The 12,101-nt window shown below is 37.2% G+C and overlaps 1 protein-coding gene across 1 annotated transcript in view; it reads left to right on the top strand.

The window, feature by feature from the left end:
- PLCL2 (phospholipase C like 2) overlaps positions 1 to 12,101 on the top strand; it is a 98,879-nt gene that overhangs the window by 41,131 nt on the left and 45,647 nt on the right. The gene's annotated exons all lie outside the window — the stretch shown is intronic.

Raw genomic sequence — 12,101 nt, forward strand, 5'->3', positions numbered from 1 at the left:
TGTGACACATTTTCAGTTCTAACTAACGGTTCTAGGAAAAGAAAGCATTTTTTTCACAAAGGATTCCATGTTGAAGATGGATGTTCAAATCATTTTAGAACAAGAAAATATGAACTAATAAAATAATATGTTTGGAAAGTTTTGTTAATCTGTAGTTATAGCAAAAGAGAAAATAAAGTTGGAAGTAGTAAGCTGGGAGAGTGAGGGTGTTAGCTGTAAGGGAACAGTTCTAGTTTCTGTCTCTGTTGCATGGAACAAGAATAAAACTTCTCCCCATGAAATCATTTAATCACTGTGAGTTTTCATGGTGGATGGCTATAATGCTGAGATAAGGAAAATTAATATAGTTTCTAAGAATTATCTAAACTTTTCTTCTTCAGCCTTTTCTTGCCCATCCCAGGCATGCACATTTTTTTCCTGTTGGTTTGGCAGGGAGGCCTTCATATTGGGACCCTGAGCTGATTTCAAAGGACAGGGATAGCAGAATCAGTGGAGGCCTTTGGTTTCAGAGTGAGCAGAAAGTAATACAATTTGAAGAAAACAGATGAGAGAATTGTTTTGCTTCTGTGATTTGTTTTAGTTTTGGATATCATGTGAGTTAATTTTTGTGACTTTTTAAGTATTTGTGATGTGTAAGAAATTTAGAAAGCTGCATACAGGGTATTGAGATATGGTACATGAACATAGTAATTAAAGATTAATGATATTTCCCTTGTATGACTTAGTGGGTTAAAAAAGGAGTCTTGTTTTCCTGGTAATTATTTCTTTCCTCTGTAGAACACAATTATGGTATTAACATATTTTCATTATTGCCTGTACCAAGTATTAAAATACTGTGAGTTGTGAAAATTAAAAATTCGAATTTTTTTACCTGCCCTATTATATTGAAGTTTGTGTGCATTGTATCCTTAGCCTTCCTCCACAACTATAAGGGTTATAAACTGTATTTGACAATATTTTTAAGTTCTTTCATACTTTCTTACCACCCCAAGTGCTATAATTCTAATTTATATTGAGAATTTCTTAGCAGCTGCTTGCTAAGATGCTGCTGTCGTAGATGAGAATTTAAAATTTGTCTTCGGTGTATTTGCTCTTGACTCTTGCATCCTTTAATATTTTTAAACTGTGATGTCCTGTAGTGATACTTCTTCAGCATTCCTCACAAGGCAAACTTGTAGCGAGCAATCAAAATAGATCCCTTTAAAATACTAAAAGTCTGAAGAAAACTGGTGTACCTGCCAATTTTTATTTGTTTGGTTGTAATTATTCGGTAAAGCATACTGATGACTTAATAAGTTTGCTTTGTCAAAGCTTTGAACACTTATATAAATATAAAGATCACCTGCCTTGCTTTTTATTTTACTTGGGATAAACAAATACTTTATTTGATTTTTGTAGTCTCTCTCATGTCTTTCTGTTACAGGCATCTTGTATTAAATATTTATAATTCACTGTTCTTTCCTAAGTGCCTGTAACTGTTATGAATAATTAAAGAACTGAGTTAAGGGGGGGAGAAGGGCATTGATGTAGCATTCAGCATGAGAATTTCCTGTAATTTTTTGACAACTCTAAATTACATACACCTGAAAATCAACAAGAAAAACAAGTCAGAAACAGCCTTACGTGCTTAGCAAAGGTACTTGGGTGCTCATGTCTGGCCGTGTGATAACCTAGTAAGTATTTTTGATCTGTATCATAAGAATTGTTAAAAATCAACAGCTAGATATCGCTGTTTCTTTGTCATTGCCATCTAAGTAATAAGGCTGAAGTAGCAACTCAAGAATTTGCAAGATAATATTTGTTTAGCAAGCTGTAAGTTTCTAAAAGTTCCAACTTTTGTATTTGATTTAATACTAAATTATTTGCGTGACTCTTTGTGGCATTGAAAAGTTAATATTGATAATAGTCACTCTCCTAATAGACAAAAAGGAACTTACCTGAAACCACGCAAAGAGAACAATTTGGTCTGCGAAGTTCCATTTTTTTCTTTAAAGTGATCTTATGAAATTTGCTGGTCCAATTACAATTAGTCCAGAAGCAAATCTGAAGACGCTATTCATCAATCACTAGAGTGAAGAAAATCAGTTGATGAGTTGAAAGCTGCAGGGCAGTGGTAATGATAGTTTTTAGAATGAAAAAAATTGCACACTTTATTACTCTGTAGCCTGAATGTCTGACTTGGAAAAAATAACCTATAGGTGATAATTTTACTTCTGTAAAACTAAAGACTTCCTTGTTCCCTGGAAAACACTCAGCAACAGGAAAGAGCACAAAAACACCAGGAGCTTTCCAAGAGAACAGATGACATTTGGATTGAAATTTGGACAAAATACACAAACTGACAGCACAGGTGGAAGGGAACATTTTGCCATGTCAGGGAAAGTAAAAATGCATGATTTAATCATAACATTGTGCTGATAGGTTGGGTGGGATGACCTGTAAGGATGTGTGAAAAAGCCATTCCTATAAATTAGGGAACACATTTGTGGTCAATCTGCTCTTTAATTTTTGTGAGCAACTGATGTTAACAGTTAAGGGAATATCATGTAGATTTTCTCTTATAGTAAAGGAGAGAGACAAGGTACTTTACTGCTTTCTGACTAAATTAGTCAATCATAACAAACACAATTATTTTGATTTGTTGGCTGCATATGCAACATTGAAAATAAGAATCTTGTCTGCATGGAGTAAGGTGTCATTTTCCATATTAGTGTTTTTTTTAGTATTTAAATTTATGTAATTTCATGGAGTATGAACCTGTAATATCATCCTGAGATGCACACTCTACAAGTGTGTTTTTGTTAGTTGGTTTGTCCTGTTTTGTTTTGAATCAGATAGGGTGATATCTGGGCCTGCTATGCAGGAAAGTTGGTAATAAACCAAACCCAACACTGTGTCTGTGGGAAAATCTGGAAAAGCTGCTGGGAAGGCTTTCCCAAGAGTGGAAAAGGGTTGGGAGTCTTGAGCCAGTGCTCGGTCTCACTACTTGCTGGTGATGCTGTTGGCTTCTCTTCCTCTATGATGCTGAACGGCAGCAGCAGAGGGAGAGGTAAAGCGACTTTCTGCAGAGCCTGCATCTGAAATTACAGAAATCTTAAACATAGTTATTCTGTTATATTTCAAAGTCACCCACATACTTTACTTTTGCTTTAAAGGCTGACAGCTGCGCTACGTGTTTTACCAATTCGGTGAAATTGCTGTTTATGAGCGAAACAAGAAATGGAAAAATGCCACGCTTCCTACCGGTGGAACTAACATGCAGCTATGAATGCTTGAAGGGAATCTGATGTTCAGCTTCAGACTGCTGCTTATTAAATCTTGTTGATAAGTCTTGATTAGAATGCTCCTGAAAGTGTTGCTTAGCTATAATGTTTGGGTATTTAAAATGTTATTGGAGACCTGAAAATGAAAATGCTCAGTTTAAATATGTGCATGTGCAGCAGAAAGAGCTTCTTGCTGGTTTTACAGATAGCAGTGAAGCCTCAGAGCCTTCCTCCCTCCTGAGCCATGCTGTAACCTGTTGAACCTTTTTGTTGAGCCAATTTAAAATCCTTTAGTACCTTTACATGCAGCATCAGCTTTGTCACCCTACATTATTATTCAAGATAAAATCATCTGTAGCTTCTATTACTTTTTCTGGTATTTGAAGTGAGAAAAGAAGTAAATGGTTATAATAAGCATAAGTTTCTCTGTACTAGTTAAAATGACCTGTTTGTCATAGTTTAGACATAATTTCTTAATATGTAAGAAATTAGGAATCTAAAAAAACTCTCCTTACTTGCCTAAGGTTAAAACTCTTCTTGCCATCAAGCAATTTTTAACAGCTTTCTATGCTTTCCTCAGTTTAAGGCTCAGTACTTAGTAACTGCTGTTTTTGTAAATAACTATTGCAGTTTATAGGGATTTGGTTAAGATGTTGGTTGTTTGGATCTGAAATATGCATGTTTTGCTTTTATCGAGTTTGTGAAAATGGGATACTTCTTTTGCTCCATTGGAAATGCTCCCCAGAAGGCTGAACTGTGACTGACTCAGTAACACTGAGAACTGAGACATTCATGCCAAGCATAACTCAGGCTTTGGCTCTCTGTGCTCACAGCAGTCTGGGTAGTTTCCTTAAATGCTTCTTATTTATTTTCCTTTCAGATCAGACTTTTTTCCCCCCTTTCCCCTGCTAATCTGTATTGTAAATTAACCCCTGAAACCAAATGACCCTTCATTTTAATTTCATACATCTGCAGATAAACTCTTACAAAAAAGAATGCCTCAATGGTGTTTGAATTTTGGTTTTGCTACTGTGTTTTAATATTCAGATATAATATTATATATTAACAATATATAAAATATATTGTTATAATATTTAGAATTATGTAATAAATAATACAATAATAAAATTATGTTATAAAATGACAGAATCTGAGAATGGTGTATCATAGTAATTGCTGCTAGAATGCAAACATACATGGCAGCATGAAACTGCAGAATGTGGAAATCTTAGTTGCCACAGACTTTAAAATTTAGGTCAAAATCAAACGCAGTAAAAGTGGTTTCAGGTCCTTTATTTTCAGCACAATAGGCAGTATCAGATTGTTTACTTTTTCTTCAAAAGAATATGGAGTGGATTTATGTTAGAGCCGAGTGAGAAGGGAGCAAGCAGCATTGTGCCTGTGGATGTCTTCAGCATCTTTGTGAAGGAAGTGTCTGCCTTGGACTTGATGATCCTTGTGGGTCCCTTCCAACTCAGAATATTCTGTGAGTCTGTATCTGTGCCATGAAGCACAGGGAAGGCTCCCCTGTGACATCCTGCGAGAGCATTTGAATAATGAAAAACCTGAGGATACTGGAGACAGCAACATAAAAAACATATTAAAAGATGGTTTCTTTACTCTTGGTGAGCTGATCAAATGACTAAATAAGCTCTTCTGTAGGAAGTTTTGCAGAGAAAGCCTTTAGTCTAGACTCTATTTGCAAAACCATATCCTGTTATTTCCTGGCTCGTCGCAGTCTTTTGAGTTAAATTGCTGCTATAACAGCAACAAGGTCAACACAGGCTACTGTTTTTCTCTGCTCTTTCTAATAGGTAGTGTGAAAGTGATCTCTCTCATGTCATAGAATCATAAATTTTCTGGTGTCCTGTTTTCTTGAAATGAGGCAGAACAAATGAGCCAAAGAGCCTGAGAACCTGAATTCTGTTATTTTATGATGTTGGCAGCTCTTTCTTATAGCTTGCCTTTATGTTTTATGTTTGTAAAATTGCTGCTGTACTCTGTGAGTGGGCCAAGATGTGAGATTTTGTTTTCTGTAATAGAATTTTTTAGGTTGGAAAAGACCTTTAAGATTATCAAGTCCACCACAAAACCTAGTGACATAAAAATCCAGTGTCAGTTCATGCAGGATTGGATTTCAACAGAACAGTTTCAACTACATTGATTTTAATGGAATGAATTTCTTGATAAAAGTGAGTGATTCTGTTCTTTCCTCCCATTTTTAATTGGTTCTTTGCTTCCAGAGGTTATTTTGAACCAGCTCTGATACTTAGCTGGTCACATGGAAAATTGTTCCAGCTCACTAAAATTGCAGAAAACTAATTTGGAAGAAAATAGATGGTTTTTGTTTCCTGAGGTAGTGAGGTAAGTTAACTTACTGTGTGTCAGACAGGCTGCTAATGAGGGTCTGAGGAGCTGAAGTGGGGAGAAGGGAGATGCAACTGGGGCAGGAGGAGGAAGAGACTGGACAGAAAATTACTATTTTGAAGAGGGGTTGAAGAGAGAATTGGTTTAATTGTATCATGAACCATGCAGTTTCCTCATCTGAAATAGTATAGGTCATTTTTGTTTGAATATTGAGCTCCATAACAATTTAATCACATAATTATTTTAATAAAAACAGAAACAAACAAAACCAACAACAGCAACAAAAAAAAACAAACCCCAAAAACCACAAAAAAAACCCCAACTCAATTGTTACTTATTCAACTAATCGTATTTTCATTCCTCCTCATTGTTATTTATAACATTGTGTAACTGGGTCTGGCTGGGGTCAACCCACCAGACGTTAGAAAAATATGTTCCTTTTAAAAGTTTTCTGCAAACAACAGATAGGTCATGAGTACGAGTTTGTGGGGAAATATTTAAATGCTGAGCACAAATACAGTGATTCACAACAAGTGGGAGGACTTGTGTTTTCCAAATAGCTGATGTTTTGTCTTTCCTCAGATAGTTACTTCAGTCGAGGACTCTACTTCGTTTTACATACAACTGCTCGGAGCTGTGTGCAGTTAAACAGTGGCTACAGAAACTCTTGGACACAGTCTGATTTAACACATGCCATTTCTGAAGTGTTTGGCATCCTGTCAGCTGAACTGCTGATTACTTGGAGAGTTTTTCTTGCTTTTCTGCATGCTCTGGAAGCTTTGGGCAGCTGTGTTACAGCATTAAAAAGTATGTGCCTTTCAGTGAATCCAGGTCACTGTGTTAGTAAGAATCTCCGGTAATGGCAAATTAGAAGGTGCTGACTAGGAAGAGAGGATGCTTGGCTGGAAGAGAGGGGCTGAGTGGTGGCTGTCAGCAGATTCTTCTGCTGAGTTGTTGATTCCAGGAGAGTTAGGCTGAGAGAGGGTGCATCAAGGATAAGGGTATAGAGCTCCGAGCTCCTGCCTTGGGCATGTGGCTCCTGATGGTGACGTGCCTTTTCTGCACCACCACCTCTTCTTCTTCCTCCCAGCTCTTTTCTCCCTTTTCCCCCACAATCTTCCAAAGAAGATTCTCACTCTACCTTTAACTGCATGTAACTTTTGAAATCAGTGCTAAATTTTGTGTATCAAAGATGAAACATTGCTGATTTGAGCTACCTGATATTTTCCTTCCTTTTTTCCTACTGCCTTTTTTACACAAAAACTCTTAGCTTCTTTTATACTGCTGCATTCTATGCTGTAGAATGAGTTGGCAGCTGTGCATAGGTAAACTATACATGATGATTTGTTTTTTTCATATGTGTTTGCAAAAACAAGTGGTCCTATTCATAATTGCTGTTTCAGTTACAGGTGTTTTTTAAAAGAAAACACTAAATATTTTTGAGCTAAAAATATTTATAGAGATAAAGACGATATGACATTGCATTTGTAGCTCATTTGCTCATCTACACTAGCATTTGTATCTCTAAAACCACAGGTGGAACTTTGGAAAAGAGCAAGTTACTGGTATTACATTTTTAACAAAATGCATTAAAAATTAATATTTTAAAGGACTAACTTAACAATGTGTCATTTTTCCTTTGAGTAATGTATGTATATATGTATAGACATGTATATATGTATAGACATGCTGCCTTGAATATGAAGAAAATCTATAAATTTCAAGTTTTTTTGTTTTGAAGAAAAATGGTTAAGAATCTTAATTAAATAAAGCATCAGTTGTATTTTTTTTAACTTATCACTTCCTGAAATAGACTTGTTCTACGTCATGTCTTCAAGTTAGGTGATTTCACAATTATTGCTGAATTGCATCTGATGAAAACAGATCTTGTGCTCGAATTGGCTCTGTAAGTATCACATGTACTCTAAAAATCAAGTCATCAATGAGTTGTATAGTGTCAGAAGAGTAGTTCCCTTTGTGTTCATGATGAAGATCATCAGACCGCCTGTTCTTACCATAAAGTAATGAATTTTACTGAAACTGTTGGCTACAGATGTACATTAAATTACATCTAAAACAGCTTTCATGCTATATTGCATGAAATATTAGTGTAATTTGATAAAAATTAAAATTACCAAACTTAGGTCTGGCCTTTCTTCTCACCTACTCACCTGTAATTGCTCAGAGTATAGGTACACTACTAGCCTTCAGGTTCAGAAGGCTGCTTAATTCAGAACTTTCATGCAGAAAGAAAAAAAATTATATTTGAAAGCTCTTGTGACGCTGTATGTGATTGCAGTCTTATTCCTGTACCTCTGTACAGACCTTGCTAGGCTGAATGGCTCACATTTATCTTGTTTCTAAGCCTGTTTGGGATGAACTTAGTAGGCATTCTTGGGACTGTAGCTCCTACAGACTATGTACCATTATTGCCTCAAGATGTGTGAGTTTTCTCAGAGGCTGTCAAAGCTCAGTCCTTGGCAATCAAACAGCCAAGGTGAGGTGCTGCACTTCAAGGGGATGTGTTTTGAATTCTTGTTTCTCATGTAATGGCTTGGTGGGCTGAGCACTCACCTACTCATGGAGTGCTTGGGCTCTGGTCCCTCTGCCTGGGCATCTTGGAGTGCTTAGCCATGTGCCCTCAAGATGAGCATGGAGCTGCCTTCCACGCTTTGGTGAACCTCTGGTATGGATGGAAATGAATGGAAATTCTTTATGGTTAGAGTATAAACAAGTAGCAGCAGGACCTGGGGAGGTGGGTATTGAGAGGACAAAATTCTGTGTTCAGGTCCTTGCTCCGTGGACTAAATTTTGCATTCAGGGTCACCAAGTGGATTGTTTATGTTTTATGACATCAGGGACTTTCACTTCCCAGACAAGTGCTCTAGAAATCTGTCATTGTGCCACTTCCTCTTGTTACCATTGTCTTTTCTGTTTGAAGTCCTCTGTTCTAGAAAGAGGACCTTAGTGGCATAAATCCAGGTAGAGGTCTGGATTTTCCAGTCTAGGAATGACCACCTCAGAGCTGCAGATGTCTTTAGTCACAGCGAGAGGCAGGATCACAGGCAGCCATTTCCAAAGTTTGCATGGGCCAGTGTGAGGACTGCTGTGTATTGGCAGGTAGAAGGAGTGTCCTGCACTGTGCCCTAGCTGCAGCCCCACACTTAGCACTTTGATGGGGTTGGCAAGCTCCTGCCTTGGGCTAAAATCATTAATTTCACTGGACCAAGCGGTACATAAACATCTTGGCAGCTCAGTGTTTACATATTTTTTAAGTACTGCTCCTGGGGCATGATTCACTCTATGGGTCGTAAAGTTCACTGTCTGCTTCCTTTCCTTTAGGAGATGTTTACAAATTTTGTACAATTCATCCTTGCCTCTGTCATCCTGATCTATTACATTATCAAATCTCTGTTTGAATTCTACTGCTGTCCCTGCCATTGCCAATGATTATTGGAGCTGCCTTTTAAGTAATTTTATCTTGAAGTTGCATAAATTAAAAGCACTGCAGTTCAGGAATGGTGTGGATCTCTCTCAATGTCTGATTGAAGATTCTCTGTTGTCTCCAGAATTCTATTTTGTAGAGAATGCTGTCTTAGTCACGCAGTTATTTCTTTGTTGGTACCTTGAGACGAATAAAAAAAATGTTATCATGGATATATTCTCCTTCCTTGTGCTTTTAATCCATTTTCTCCAGCTGTCTCTGTCTCTTTAGTGCCACAGGTGACAGCTGGGATTATGTCTGTTTCTTAAACTGCTAGATGCTTTGCTTTCGGTCGCTAGGAAATGCTGGATAAACTAAACTCTTTGTGTAGTTGCTTGTAGTGTTTATGAGCAATGTTTCAAAACAGTTTTATCTGTGGTCTAGTCTGTTCCTCAAAATGTCTTGCAGGTGACCTCGGCTGGGGCATGAATAGTATTAGGAAATGTATTGATGAGGTGGCTGCTCTGGTTTCAGTGGTTAAGTCTTATGAAGCACAGACAGTCTTCAGGGGAAGTCCTGTAATGTTGACAGGACATGTTATAAACGGGATACTGACATGGTCTTCATTGTGTGAGAGATCCTAGAATGACTGAAAGTTGGTTCAGCACAAAAATTGTAGCTGCTGCCTTGGACTGAATTATGCGTCTGCACTATAAAGTCAGTGTGGCTTTGAGCATGTTGAGCAGCAAGAACCCTGTAAGTCCCATGAAGGTCAAGAAGTCACTCCTGTGTTTGTTCAGAAACATGCAGTTTTCTGATATGCCATTCTTTCTGATTCAAGGTAGGCCTAAGGCCATGAGAGACTTGACGCAGTTCATGAATGCCACCTCACTTTCAGGGTGAAATCCTCCACGTCTTATAGCAGAATAAATCTGTCTCCTCCATGCCAGACTATATTGTCAAGGCTCACAAATGAGTTTCACGCAGTTTGTGCATGCTCTATGCAATTGCATTCTCAGCTTGTGGAGTGAGAGTTTCTTTTCTGTGCCTTTTCATACAGGTGAATTCTTCTCAGAAGTGCTTTTGGTGAAATATCCTGGAAGTTACTCTAATCACACAGATTGATCATGACTGCTATGTTGCTGTCAGGATCGGACTTGCACAGGCAATCTGGTAGTTCAGGATTATTGATCTCTGGAGAAGCAAAAACTTATGACAGGTGTCCTGGAGCTCAGAATATTTTCACAGTAATTCACACTGTGGTGCTGGCTTTATATAAATAATCTGAGTGGCTTGACTCCTTTATCCTGCAAAAATGAAGAGTACTGCTGAACTGGCTGTGAATTCATCTGGCAGGCAGGCAAAATAATCTTGCAGGTGATATATTGAATTGCTCCTCTGATCCATGTGCATGATCTCCAGTTCAAGCTTTCAGTAAGCAGAGCTGGCACTGGAACTGCCTTGAGATGGGCTTGTTTGCATCAGATGGCATCAAGAAATGGAAGATATATTTTTTTTCTTTTGTGGTTCAGTGACTTGGATCAGATACAATCCTGATCATAGAGAAGGGTGTAGACCTTTCTTCTGGTCACGGTCAGGCAAGGTAATACTTGATGGGCCTTGATGGTTCTGGTGTCAGGAGGTTATCTATCAGCTGTCTCTCACTCAACAGTTAGAAAAATGTATTTCTCTCCCAGGTTTGTGACTGAGAAATCTGGAGCATCAAGGAGCTTCAAAATGCTTAATTCCAAGCTCTGAAGTACCAGGCAGGAATATCACTGCTCATTTATATGGGACTGTCCTTTGCCGTTTTTTCAGGTTAGGAGATAAAAATAGGTAGACAAACAAGCTAGGCTTTAAATACAACAAAAAACACTGTAATCAAAAATCACATTTGATTTTTTTTTTTTTAAGTTAAGGAAACTTGCTTTTGTTTGAAAAAAATCCTTATGCCTAAAGTACATGTAATGAGATTCTGAGAATCAACCCTGTGCAGTATCCATTGCAGGTGTTTGATCTGCAGTTGGAAATAAGAGTCCTCTGCAGGGTTATTCGCTTTTACTGGTCTCTTGAGAACTTGAACAAAGCAAATTCTGCCGTCATTAAAGGTGCAAAAATAATATGGTTGATTAATTTTCTTAAACATGGAACAACAAATATTAAAGCCACTCACTTTACTAATCATTGTTTTCAATGAAAGACTTTTCAGATGTTTATAAATTAAATTACAAAACCAGGACTCCGCATTTTTAATTTAATGAAATTAAACATACAGCACATGTGCACTGAGCTGGAAATGTATTTTGTAATGGATGGTTTTTATTTGAACATCTGTTCAGCATAGCAATCGTTAAAAGTTTTCTTTCACTTTCCTTTATGCCATTTAAGCAATACTGATTTGCACTGGAACATACTTCAAATGGAATACTGTTTCAGGGAATATCAAAATTATTTTTTTTTCATTTTTTTAAATAAAGCTGGAAAAGTGATTTTTTTTCACTGTGCTGGTTCATAAGACGAACACGTCTAATTAACATGTCATCTAATATAAAAAATATTTTTAATGGAAGTGTTTTTCAGACTAAAATTTAGCTCCTCAAGACAGAAGTTGCTTTCAGAAAAAAAATTCCTAGCATTTTTCAGTCTCAGAAAATGCAGATAATGAAAGCACACAAGTTTCTTAAATTCAGTTCATATGAAATTGATTGTTCTTAAGTCATGTGTTGATGATTTTTTTGCACAAATAGGTACAATAAAGGTAGTTAAATTAATTTTCCCCCCTTTTTTATGCTTATATATCCTTATGTACTTAAGCTTTCTCTAGTAAAGCAAGACCTCTGGGTTATCTCACTGTTTTAAGAGCAATGGTGAGTCACTTTAGCTTCCCTTCCTGACCAGATCTTCTATTCAAGTTCTTTCTAATGACATGAAGGTTCTTTGGAAACAGTTACACTGTCTGAAAAGTTCCGTTCTGAGTCACTGCTGTATTTTCTGAAACTCAGAAGTTGCAGAGCCACATCTGCTCCAGTCCAGTTCCTTGTGTTTCA

Source organism: Poecile atricapillus, chromosome 2 (genome assembly GCF_030490865.1).
Source record: "Poecile atricapillus isolate bPoeAtr1 chromosome 2, bPoeAtr1.hap1, whole genome shotgun sequence".
Lineage (NCBI taxonomy): Eukaryota > Metazoa > Chordata > Aves > Passeriformes > Paridae > Poecile > Poecile atricapillus.